The sequence below is a fragment of the Rhipicephalus microplus genome, chromosome 3, assembly GCF_043290135.1.
Source record: "Rhipicephalus microplus isolate Deutch F79 chromosome 3, USDA_Rmic, whole genome shotgun sequence".
In the NCBI taxonomy this organism is placed as follows: domain Eukaryota; kingdom Metazoa; phylum Arthropoda; class Arachnida; order Ixodida; family Ixodidae; genus Rhipicephalus; species Rhipicephalus microplus.
The window spans coordinates 5,574,212-5,587,818 of record NC_134702.1 but is presented as its reverse complement, the minus strand read 5'-3'; the positions used below and the strand labels follow the sequence as shown (position 1 = coordinate 5,587,818).

The 13,607-nt window shown below is 50.7% G+C and overlaps 2 protein-coding genes across 2 annotated transcripts in view; one reads left to right on the top strand and one right to left on the bottom strand.

Moving 5' to 3' along the window:
- LOC142803582 (uncharacterized) overlaps positions 1-13,607 on the bottom strand; it is a 118,652-nt gene that overhangs the window by 81,096 nt on the left and 23,949 nt on the right. The window lies entirely within an intron of this gene.
- Positions 1-13,607, top strand: part of LOC142802621 (uncharacterized) — a 34,038-nt gene that overhangs the window by 12,595 nt on the left and 7,836 nt on the right. The window lies entirely within an intron of this gene.

The window sequence follows — 13,607 nt, the reverse complement described above, 5'->3', positions numbered from 1 at the left end:
ATTCATTCGCCTCGTCCCCTAGTTGGTCAGAGGCCAAGAGAAATTGAGGACTACCTCGCGCAGCAACGTCTGCCTTTCCCACGGCGTCAATCGCGGTCTCCATCTCCACGACGACCCGCAGCTATTGGACCACGTCTCAGTACGATGGCACGGGGACGTTCCCCAAGCCCTCGTCGGGAAAACTGAAGGCAGCGACCTTCGGGGGCGAGGTCGCTGGGACTAAAAGTGCGGAAGACCTCCTATCGACGCTTCCACAAAACGCTGCAGACATTGAATTGACGTCTGAGTGCAGTGCGAGAGAAATGCCGGATTGTGCGTCTGAACCCAGTGGCCGAGTCTCACTCGACATTCCCGTGCTGATAGACGGTCTTCAGGTCAGCGCATTGGTGGACACAGGTGCAGATTATTCTATTATGAGCGGAAAATTGGCAACCAGTCTTAAGAAAGTGATGACACCTTGGAATGGGACGCGTATTCGCACTGCTGGAGGCCACGTTATTACTCCATTGGGTCGCTGTACCGCAAGAGTGGAAATACGCGAGTCAACGTTTGTGGTAACCTGCCTCGTACTACGCGACTGTTCTCGTCAGCTCATCCTTGGAATGGACTTCCTTCGAGAGAATGGCGCGATCATAAATCTCCGCGAGCGAATGGTGACTTTCTCGACGCAACTTGCAACCGATCGAGGCGCTGATAGCTGTCGTAGACCTGCGCTGCGTGTTGCCGACGAAAGCGTGACGTTGCCTCCCCGAGCGACTGCTTTCGTAGAAGTCACCTGTGAAGACCTCCAAGACGGTGACGTGGTCGCCGAGAGCAACGTATCCCTTTTACTGCTTCAAGGTGTGTGTGCAGTGCGAAGCATTCTGCGTGTGCGTGACGGACGGTCGCAGATACTCGTCACAAATTTTAACTTCGAGCACCGACATCTTTTCCGCGGCACCACCGTGGCCTTCGGAGACCGTGTAGCGGATGTCACCGAGTGCTTCGCATCCGAGGAAATGGTTGATGGAGATAAGTTTCTGGACCACATCGACGTCAGTTCGAAGCTTTCGGACGAGAAGAAGGCCGCACTGCATACCCTGCTGAAGGAATTTAAATCTTGCTTCGCCTCTTCATCTAGAGTCGGTCAAACACCCCTCATAAAGCACCGAATTATTACCGACGATGATGTTCGCCCAATCCGCCAGCAACCTTACCGTGTTTCGGCTAAAGAACGCGAGACTATACAGACGCAGGTAAAGGAGATGCTTGACGACGGGGTGATACAACCGTCGAGCAGCCCGTGGTCCTCGCCAGTCGTTCTAGTAAAGAAGAAAGACGGAACGCTGCGATTCTGTGTTGACTACAGGAAACTCAATAGCGTCACCAAAAAAGACGTCTACCCGCTTCCACGGGTTGATGATTCTCTCGACAGGCTACGACACGCGAAGTATTTTTCATCGATAGATTTGAAGAGCGGCTATTGGCAGATAGAGGTCGATGAGCGAGACAGAGAGAAGACAGCGTTTGTAACTCCCGATGGGCTTTATGAATTCAGAGTTCTTCCTTTCGGCCTCTGTTCGGCTCCCGCAACATTCCAGCGAATGATGGATACCGTCCTCGCTGGCTTGAAGTGGCAAAGCTGCCTTGTATACCTTGATGATGTGGTCATCTTTGCCGAGAGTTTCGAAGAACATCTGAAGCGTCTAAGAATGGTTCTGGAAGCTATTCGTTCGGCCGAACTCACGCTAAAACCCCAGAAGTGCCATTTCGGCTACGATGAGCTGAAATTTCTGGGACATGTTGTGAGTGCGGATGGAGTGCGGCCTGACCCAGAAAAAACTGCAGCAGTCGCCACCTTTCCTGTGCCGTCAGACAAAAAAGCGGTACGGCGTTTTCTCGGCTTGTGTGCTTATTATCGCCGATTCATTACCAACTTCTCGACGATAGCCGAACCGCTCACGCGACTCACCCGAGATGATGTACCGTTTGCCTGGACTACAGAGCAAGAAGCAGCTTTCACAGAGTTACGGCAGCGAATGCAAGAGGCACCTGTTCTTGCGCATTTTGATGAGGACGCTGATACCGAAGTTCACACGGATGCAAGCAACGTCGGACTTGGCGCTGTCCTTGTACAACGGCACAACGGCGTAGAACATGTCATAGCTTACGCCAGTCGTACTCTCTCTCGAGCCGAGGCCAACTACTCCACTTCAGAGAAGGAATGCCTCGCAGTCGTGTGGGCAACGGCAAAGTTTCGACCTTACCTCTACGGCCGTCCCTTCAAGGTGGTGACCGATCACCATTCGCTGTGTTGGCTGGCCAATCTCCGTGACCCGTCTGGTCGTCTCGCTCGGTGGAGTTTGCGCTTGCAAGAGTTTGACATCATGATTGTGTATAGGTCTGGGCGCAAGCACGAAGATGCCGACGCACTTTCTCGAGCACCCGTGGTACATCCTGATATGGACTCGGAATATGCTGATGGTTTTCTCGGAGCCCTCAGTGATTCTGACTTTATGTCTAGACAGAGAGCCGATCAGGAATTGCGCCCTATTATTGATTCCTTAGAAGGCCGAAATTCTCACACTCCTCGGCGCATCGCTCGCGAATTGTCATCCTTTTGTCTAAGGAGGGGCATTCTTTACAAGAAAAATGCTCGAGGTAGCAACAAAGCCTTCCTCCTCGTTGTACCAGCCGACATGCGGGATGACATCCTCCTCGCGTGCCATGACGAGCCCACGTCGGGACACTTGGGCTACTCGCGGACTCTCGCCAGAGTGCGCCAGCAGTACTATTGGCCACGACTTTCGACCAGTGTACACCGCTACGTGCAAGGCTGCCGCGAGTGCCAGCGTCGCAAGACGCCACCCGTGAAACCTGCGGGCCTTCTCCACCCTATTACACCACCACGGGCACCTTTCGACCTCGTGGGAATGGACCTTCTAGGACCCTTCCCTTTGTCGGCCACTGGTAACAAATGGATTATAGTGGCAACCGATTACTTGACCCGGTATGCTGAGACAAAGGCATTACCCCGCGGCACGGCGTCTGAAGTGGCGAAGTTCTTCGTGCAGCACATCGTCCTCCGGCACGGCGCGCCGTCATGTGTGATTACGGATAGAGGAACATCATTTACGGCACAAATGCTAGAGGACATTTTCAGACTGAGCTGCACGAGTCACCGAAAAACAACGGCTTACCACCCACAAAGTAATGGACTGACGGAAAGGCTCAACAAGACCATAGCGGACATGCTGTCAATGTACGTGGACGTGCAGCACAAAACCTGGGACGATATCCTCCCATACGTCACGTTCGCATACAATACGGCAATGCAGGAAACAACCCGATTTTCACCTTTCCACCTTGTTTATGGACGCAACGTACAAACGATGCTTGACGCTATGCTGCCGTACGATAATAGCGATGCTCTTTCTCCAGAAGCCGAGCAATACACGCAGTACGCCGAAGAGGCTCGTCAACTGGCTCGCGTGAACATCGGTCACCAACAAGACGCAGATGCACGACGTTACAACCTTCGCCGTCGAAACGTCGCATACCACCCGGGTGAACGAGTGTGGGTGTGGACTCCTGTCCGACGACCAGGCTTGTCTGAAAAGCTTCTGAGCCGTTATTTCGGACCATACAAGGTTATCCGACGTGTGAGTGACCTTACATACGAAGTACTTCCGGACGGCACAGTGTCGTCACGTCGACAACATCGGCCCGAAACTGTGCATGTCGTACGACTCAAGCCGTACTACACACAATAGTCTCTGTGCTTGCGAGTTACTTCGCAAACGTGACAGTGATCTCATGTGGTGTTTTTTTTTTTCTTGACTCTTCCACTGGTGCTGTTGTGTTCGCGCATGGTCCAAGTGCTTGTGCGCCCTCTTTTTTTTCCCTGGCACTCACTTTGTCATTCTCTGCGTCAACGCGTGTTCTAATTATGGGTTTTTTTTTTCTTCTTCTTTTTATTTAGAAGCATCGAGTCGATGCTTTTTAAAAGGGGGGACTAATGCCGCATGAATTCGCGTGGTTTTCGTGTGGAAGAGGACGAAGAGGTTGGGATTGAGCCGCTTTTTAATGCCGCATGAATTCGCGTGGTTTTCGTGTGGAAGAGGACGAAGAGGTTGGGTTGGAGCAGTTTTTCTTTTTGTCCTAGCTTGACGAGCAGTTCTGCGGAAGGTTTCCTTGAGTGAGACAAGATTGGTGACAAATGCCGCATGAATTCGCGTGGTTTTCGTGTGGAAGAGGACGAAGAGGTTGGGATTGAGCCGCTTTTTAATGCCGCATGAATTCGCGTGGTTTTCGTGTGGAAGAGGACGAAGAGGTTGGGTTGGAGCAGTTTTTCTTTTTGTCCTAGCTTGACGAGCAGTTCTGCGGAAGGTTTCCTTGAGTGAGACAAGATTGGTGACAAGATTGGTGGAGCTGCTGGGTACGACAACTGACGACGCACCCCATGCACAAGAGCCCATCCAGGAGCCGGAACACAAGCCCTGTGCCCGTGGACACGCCAGTTCACAGAACAAGCCGCCGCCAACGAGGCCTACCACCAGAGACACCGGCACAGCTTATCCATAGAGCGACTATGACTTCGCCTCAAGGCGTCATGGAAACTCCTACGTCGTCGGCACCAATTTATTGCACTGTCCAGAACCCGCTGATGCCTAGTCCCTTTCACGGAGAGCTGTTTGAGGATGTGGACGACTGGCTGAGCGAGTTCGAACACGTCGCAGCGATCAACTACTGGGACGAAGCCGCCAAACTCCGCAACGTCTACGCGTGTTTGAAAGACGGCGCCCGAACGTGGTTCATGAACAGAAGTGATGTCTTGACATCCTGGCGCGAGTTCCAGCATCGCCTCTTGGAGACCTACCGGAGCCCCGACCGCCGCGATCGTGCTGAACGTGCATTGCATTCACGCATCCAGATGCCTAATGAGACCGTCACCATGTACGTGGAGGACATGACGCAGCTTTTCAGGCGAGCGGATCCGGCAATGCCAGAAGAAAAAAAGCTACGCTATCTGATGCGAGGCGTGAAGGAGCAGCTTTTTGCTGGTCTAGTGCGGAGTCCTCCGAAGAGTGTAGCAGAATTCCTGACCGAAGCCACTACGATGGAGAGGGTACTTCATCAGCGGTCAGCCCTACTCAACCGGCAAGTGAATTCTGCATCACCTACTGAATTTTCCGCCAGCTTCGGGAGCAACAGCATTGAGTGGATTCGCGAAATCGTCCGCTCCGTCGTCCGCGAGGAAATCGCGAAACTACACGGGGCGAGACAGCCGGAGGTAAGCAGCATCACCAATATTATTCGGGACGAGGTCCAGCAGGTGCTTCACAGCCGTCGCCCTCAACCAACGGTTACAAATCTAGAACCACCTCCTGCGTCCACTGATGTTGGGAACCGCACATATGCCGAAGCTCTGCGCACTTCCATGCCGGTCTCAAGCCCTGCAGTCCCAATCCAGACGATGCCGCCAGTTTCAATTCAATCTGCGCATGCTGGTTTGGACATCGACGGTCGCCGTGCCCCTCCGCGGAAGTCCGATATTTGGCGTACGTCGGATAGAAGACCCCTCTGCTTCCATTGCGGTGAAGCCGGTCACATCTACCGGGAATGTCCATACCGACAACTTGGACTGCGCGGTTTCTCTATTCATTCGCCTCGTCCCCTAGTTGGTCAGAGGCCAAGAGAAATTGAGGACTACCTCGCGCAGCAACGTCTGCCTTTCCCACGGCGTCAATCGCGGTCTCCATCTCCACGACGACCCGCAGCTATTGGACCACGTCTCAGTACGATGGCACGGGGACGTTCCCCAAGCCCTCGTCGGGAAAACTGAAGGCAGCGACCTTCGGGGGCGAGGTCGCTGGGACTAAAAGTGCGGAAGACCTCCTATCGACGCTTCCACAAAACGCTGCAGACATTGAATTGACGTCTGAGTGCAGTGCGAGAGAAATGCCGGATTGTGCGTCTGAACCCAGTGGCCGAGTCTCACTCGACATTCCCGTGCTGATAGACGGTCTTCAGGTCAGCGCATTGGTGGACACAGGTGCAGATTATTCTATTATGAGCGGAAAATTGGCAACCAGTCTTAAGAAAGTGATGACACCTTGGAATGGGACGCGTATTCGCACTGCTGGAGGCCACGTTATTACTCCATTGGGTCGCTGTACCGCAAGAGTGGAAATACGCGAGTCAACGTTTGTGGTAACCTGCCTCGTACTACGCGACTGTTCTCGTCAGCTCATCCTTGGAATGGACTTCCTTCGAGAGAATGGCGCGATCATAAATCTCCGCGAGCGAATGGTGACTTTCTCGACGCAACTTGCAACCGATCGAGGCGCTGATAGCTGTCGTAGACCTGCGCTGCGTGTTGCCGACGAAAGCGTGACGTTGCCTCCCCGAGCGACTGCTTTCGTAGAAGTCACCTGTGAAGACCTCCAAGACGGTGACGTGGTCGCCGAGAGCAACGTATCCCTTTTACTGCTTCAAGGTGTGTGTGCAGTGCGAAGCATTCTGCGTGTGCGTGACGGACGGTCGCAGATACTCGTCACAAATTTTAACTTCGAGCACCGACATCTTTTCCGCGGCACCACCGTGGCCTTCGGAGACCGTGTAGCGGATGTCACCGAGTGCTTCGCATCCGAGGAAATGGTTGATGGAGATAAGTTTCTGGACCACATCGACGTCAGTTCGAAGCTTTCGGACGAGAAGAAGGCCGCACTGCATACCCTGCTGAAGGAATTTAAATCTTGCTTCGCCTCTTCATCTAGAGTCGGTCAAACACCCCTCATAAAGCACCGAATTATTACCGACGATGATGTTCGCCCAATCCGCCAGCAACCTTACCGTGTTTCGGCTAAAGAACGCGAGACTATACAGACGCAGGTAAAGGAGATGCTTGACGACGGGGTGATACAACCGTCGAGCAGCCCGTGGTCCTCGCCAGTCGTTCTAGTAAAGAAGAAAGACGGAACGCTGCGATTCTGTGTTGACTACAGGAAACTCAATAGCGTCACCAAAAAAGACGTCTACCCGCTTCCACGGGTTGATGATTCTCTCGACAGGCTACGACACGCGAAGTATTTTTCATCGATAGATTTGAAGAGCGGCTATTGGCAGATAGAGGTCGATGAGCGAGACAGAGAGAAGACAGCGTTTGTAACTCCCGATGGGCTTTATGAATTCAGAGTTCTTCCTTTCGGCCTCTGTTCGGCTCCCGCAACATTCCAGCGAATGATGGATACCGTCCTCGCTGGCTTGAAGTGGCAAAGCTGCCTTGTATACCTTGATGATGTGGTCATCTTTGCCGAGAGTTTCGAAGAACATCTGAAGCGTCTAAGAATGGTTCTGGAAGCTATTCGTTCGGCCGAACTCACGCTAAAACCCCAGAAGTGCCATTTCGGCTACGATGAGCTGAAATTTCTGGGACATGTGAGTGCGGATGGAGTGCGGCCTGACCCAGAAAAAACTGCAGCAGTCGCCACCTTTCCTGTGCCGTCAGACAAAAAAGCGGTACGGCGTTTTCTCGGCTTGTGTGCTTATTATCGCCGATTCATTACCAACTTCTCGACGATAGCCGAACCGCTCACGCGACTCACCCGAGATGATGTACCGTTTGCCTGGACTACAGAGCAAGAAGCAGCTTTCACAGAGTTACGGCAGCGAATGCAAGAGGCACCTGTTCTTGCGCATTTTGATGAGGACGCTGATACCGAAGTTCACACGGATGCAAGCAACGTCGGACTTGGCGCTGTCCTTGTACAACGGCACAACGGCGTAGAACATGTCATAGCTTACGCCAGTCGTACTCTCTCTCGAGCCGAGGCCAACTACTCCACTTCAGAGAAGGAATGCCTCGCAGTCGTGTGGGCAACGGCAAAGTTTCGACCTTACCTCTACGGCCGTCCCTTCAAGGTGGTGACCGATCACCATTCGCTGTGTTGGCTGGCCAATCTCCGTGACCCGTCTGGTCGTCTCGCTCGGTGGAGTTTGCGCTTGCAAGAGTTTGACATCATGATTGTGTATAGGTCTGGGCGCAAGCACGAAGATGCCGACGCACTTTCTCGAGCACCCGTGGGACATCCTGATATGGACTCGGAATATGCTGATGGTTTTCTCGGAGCCCTCAGTGATTCTGACTTTATGTCTAGACAGAGAGCCGATCAGGAATTGCGCCCTATTATTGATTCCTTAGAAGGCCGAAATTCTCACACTCCTCGGCGCATCGCTCGCGAATTGTCATCCTTTTGTCTAAGGAGGGGCATTCTTTACAAGAAAAATGCTCGAGGTAGCAACAAAGCCTTCCTCCTCGTTGTACCAGCCGACATGCGGGATGACATCCTCCTCGCGTGCCATGACGAGCCCACGTCGGGACACTTGGGCTACTCGCGGACTCTCGCCAGAGTGCGCCAGCAGTACTATTGGCCACGACTTTCGACCAGTGTACACCGCTACGTGCAAGGCTGCCGCGAGTGCCAGCGTCGCAAGACGCCACCCGTGAAACCTGCGGGCCTTCTCCACCCTATTACACCACCACGGGCACCTTTCGACCTCGTGGGAATGGACCTTCTAGGACCCTTCCCTTTGTCGGCCACTGGTAACAAATGGATTATAGTGGCAACCGATTACTTGACCCGGTATGCTGAGACAAAGGCATTACCCCGCGGCACGGCGTCTGAAGTGGCGAAGTTCTTCGTGCAGCACATCGTCCTCCGGCACGGCGCGCCGTCATGTGTGATTACGGATAGAGGAACATCATTTACGGCACAAATGCTAGAGGACATTTTCAGACTGAGCTGCACGAGTCACCGAAAAACAACGGCTTACCACCCACAAAGTAATGGACTGACGGAAAGGCTCAACAAGACCATAGCGGACATGCTGTCAATGTACGTGGACGTGCAGCACAAAACCTGGGACGATATCCTCCCATACGTCACGTTCGCATACAATACGGCAATGCAGGAAACAACCCGATTTTCACCTTTCCACCTTGTTTATGGACGCAACGTACAAACGATGCTTGACGCTATGCTGCCGTACGATAATAGCGATGCTCTTTCTCCAGAAGCCGAGCAATACACGCAGTACGCCGAAGAGGCTCGTCAACTGGCTCGCGTGAACATCGGTCACCAACAAGACGCAGATGCACGACGTTACAACCTTCGCCGTCGAAACGTCGCATACCACCCGGGTGAACGAGTGTGGGTGTGGACTCCTGTCCGACGACCAGGCTTGTCTGAAAAGCTTCTGAGCCGTTATTTCGGACCATACAAGGTTATCCGACGTGTGAGTGACCTTACATACGAAGTACTTCCGGACGGCACAGTGTCGTCACGTCGACAACATCGGCCCGAAACTGTGCATGTCGTACGACTCAAGCCGTACTACACACAATAGTCTCTGTGCTTGCGAGTTACTTCGCAAACGTGACAGTGATCTCATGTGGTGTTTTTTTTCTTGACTCTTCCACTGGTGCTGTTGTGTTCGCGCATGGTCCAAGAGCTTGTGCGCCCTCTTTGTTTTCCCTGGCACTCACTTTGTCATTCTCTGCGTCAACGCGTGTTCTAATTATGGGTTTTTTTTTTCTTCTTCTTTTTATTTAGAAGCATCGAGTCGATGCTTTTTAAAAGGGGGGACTAATGCCGCATGAATTCGCGTGGTTTTCGTGTGGAAGAGGACGAAGAGGTTGGGATTGAGCCGCTTTTTAATGCCGCATGAATTCGCGTGGTTTTCGTGTGGAAGAGGACGAAGAGGTTGGGTTGGAGCAGTTTTTCTTTTTGTCCTAGCTTGACGAGCAGTTCTGCGGAAGGTTTCCTTGAGTGAGACAAGATTGGTGACAATATATATATATATATATATATATATATATATATATATATATATATATATATATATATATATATACGACCTGGCAGGTAAAACAGCAAAACTAAAATATTGCTATAAAACACGTGCCTCAGATCAGATCCTCAGAGTGCTCATGAGGTATGAACGTGATGGAGGGTGCGCTTACGCATTTCTTGCCACTTTTACCAATGTGAAACGCCTCTACTAGCTCTCTGGTGTTCCGATCTTGGTGTTTTCATACATAAAACAATGGCATCACAAAAAAAGCCCCACAACCACGGCAGCTGCAATGTTTGGGCAAGTGTGAACAATTTTTTGTGTCCAACAATCCCATATGTTCTTGCAACCTGGTGTTGACACATCTTTCCGTCTGGCCTATGTAGATGAGACCACAGGACAATGATACCAAATATAAAACACCTGTTTTACACTTAACATACGTCTCCCTATGATTCGCATCGCATTTTCCCCGTTTTCGACCCTTAGCGTTTTGCGTCAGTTTTCTATCTATTCTGCTACAAAGCTTGTTTAATTTGTTTGGGGGCGAGAAAACTACCCCAACGTCATATCGACTTGCAACGTTTTTTACACCATGTGACCACTTTTGCATGTAGGGGATGAAAGATGGCTTTTTATCAGGATTTTTTATTTTGTGATTTTCTTGGTCCTCCTTTCTTACTTTTTAGGTAGCTTCTGCGCAACCTTGCGTAGGACGGGCTGAGGGAAGCCAGCGCTGCTCAATCTTTCAAGCTTATTTGAGAAACTTTCTGTCGTTTTATCGGAGCACGATTTTTTAATGGCAGAGCTCACAGCAGACATAGCTATTCCCATTTTAACAATTTCATAATGCCCCGAGTTAAAATTTAGTAAGGGCTTTTTTTGAGCGTGGCATGTATGCCAAGCATCTGTGGTTAGGTTCACGGTGTAATTTTAAATCTAGAAACGGGATTTCGTCATCCTTCGGAAATTCAAATGTCATGTTGAGTCCACATCCATATTAGTTAAACACCTTCAAAACTTCGTTCACACTTTTCTCCAGGGTATCTGGCCTGATGAACACTAGAAAGTCGTCATCGTACCGAACAATTTTCGTGGCTAAGCGCCCAAACTTTGTGCCGCTTGCATGTCAAACCTTCCAAGAAAAATGTTGCTCAGAATAGGGGCAACTCTGGAACCTATGCAGACTCTTGTTTTTTGAAGATATAGCTGCCCAATTCATTGAACAAAAGTTTACCTTAAATGAAACGTTAGGAGCTTTAAAAAGGTACAAACTGACAATCCACAATCGCTCGTGAGCCTTTTCTCGTCATTGTCTTCCGTAATACACATCTTAACACTCTTCATAAGTTCTTCAAACGGCATCAAATAATACAAGCCCTGTACATCTACTCTGGAAAAAGCTGCAGTCACCAAGGTTCAAAACTTTTAGAAAACTGACCAGTTCATGTGAATTCGCTTTGTTGCCCCGCCACGGTGGTCTAGTGGCTAAGGTACTCGGATGCTGACCCACAGGTCGCGGGATCAAATCTCGGCTGCGGCGGCTGCATTTCCGATGGAGGTGGAAATGCTGTAGGCCCGTGTTCTCAAATTTGGGTGCACGTTAAAGAACCCCAGATGGTCAAAATATCCGGAGCCCTCCACTACAGCGTCCCTCATAATTATATGGTAGTTTTGGGACGTTAAATCCCCGATATCTACCACTTACCGCTGGTTACTGGCATCTCGAGGGGGAGAGGGATTTCGTGTTTTCAGCATTATCAGCAAGAAGCCGCAATGAGCGCGCGTCACCTAAAGTCCCTGAAAAAAAAAAAAAAAACTAAAGTAGCGCCTACCGCACCCCTTCGCCTCTACCTCCTCTCCCAGCAACCACAGCAGCGCCTTTAGAGTGTCCACATGGAAACTACGAACGCGACAACATGCGGGCGCACTGGATGTGCAAGACGCTTGGGCAGCTCGAGAGCTGCTGCGCCGTGTGTTCTTCGAGCGGCCGTGCCTCGGCGATGTTGAAAGGGTACGCCGGTGGTGTCTATTCATGAAGCGCGTGCTCGCGAAAGTGGGCAAACAATATGGCGTTTGTGATACCTTCCTAAAAGCTAGTGCGTCATGCTGCAGATTCTTAGCACCGCCGAGTTTACACGGACATCAGTGGCGTTGCCATCCAGAGCGTCACCGCCGAGGGCGTCTGCACACACACGTTGGGCTATCGCGTTGAGTATTGCGTGCTTGCGGTGATAGTTTTTTTTGTGCCACTGCATACAGACTGCTTATATACACGTCACGTCGTATTTAACGTTACTTTTTATATATATATTTTTTTTCATTCTCAATCACTCTTTCGGTGCATCGCCTAGAGCCGCAGCGCCCAAATGAGCTCTAACGGAAAGATGAGCACACGCCCATCTTTGCGGCCAGGAGCCATAGAGCCCCTCAACTAGCGTCGTTTACTATCTCCTATGCACGCGAGGGGAGAGGAGTCTGCAAATTGACACGAATGGCGCTTCTTTAGTTTTTTTTTTCAGGGACTTTAGCGTCGCCACATCATCTCGACCAAGGAGGATTTTAAAAAATTGCTGGAGTGGAAATGATTCCGCAGAAGTGAAGCCGTTCCTCTGGCAAGATGGCGGTTGTGGCGGCCATCTTACTAGGGGCATGATAAAGTATCACCGTTCAGCGATTAAAAACGAAGCGTTCCTCTCACACGCCCAACGAGTTTAATGTGGGAACTTTTTCGGGTCACATAGTGCTCCAAGTGCGTTCTACAATTACCAGTTTTTTTTAGTGAGCCTGTAATTGGAGGCAAAGTTCTTTGAAGATTCAGTTATCCATACTCGTTTCTGCGTGTTATTTCGTCGGGAACAGCTATCTTTTGATATAGAACTAACGTAGCATTTACATAAAATATCAAAGCCACTTGATCTTTAAGTGGGCACTATCAGAAAAGAACATGTTTCCGCCATCTTGGCAGTGGCAAAAGGTGGCTTCACTTCTGCTGGCAAGGCATTGCGGGAGCTTCCACTCCAGTGATTTTTCTTTAATCCTCCTTGATCACGACGCGACGGCGCGCGCTCTCATCTCCCACGCGTTCGTTGCTTCGCGGGGAGGAGGTGGCCTTACGCTCACTCGCGCGCCCTCATCTTGCTGTGGGGAGGATGGTACTTCTTGGCTGGCTTTGAACTTTCACCTGAACGATTCTGTTGTTGTTACCGGGCGCACAAAAGTTATTGCAATCGTTGCAGAGTCTCCGTTTGCGAAAAAGGCGCGCATTTCAGACACATCGAAGTAACAACCGGTACGCTTATTCGCGTTCGTTTGTACACGTGAGAACGTTTCATGCGTCATTTGTGCGTGAGAAACGCGGGGCACGTTTCGATCTGCTTGCCATTCTGCGCGTGACTTTCCAATTTGTTGCTATCGCGTTGATTGCTTCACCCTTGCGGCAAAGCTGTGACTTTTCAAAGATTGTGGCCGGTATTATATTCAAACAATCTGCCTTGCCGGCAGCCATTTCATGTTGACGTCTACTTTGCACTAAGAGAGTGAGCCTTTTTTTTTCATTGCGTCTGAACGAAATTAGCTTAACTAGAAATGAACAGTACTATGGAGCACATTTTCACTAGAAATCACATAAGCTGGTACCAATTTCGCGATTGCATCTCTGTCTGTTACAGAAGAACACGATTATAGGAAGACTTTAACTGAACTATAATTTTTTCATGTCATCTGTAGACTCCACTGCAGCAGCCGTTCATGATCTCTTTGTGCCCTAGTGG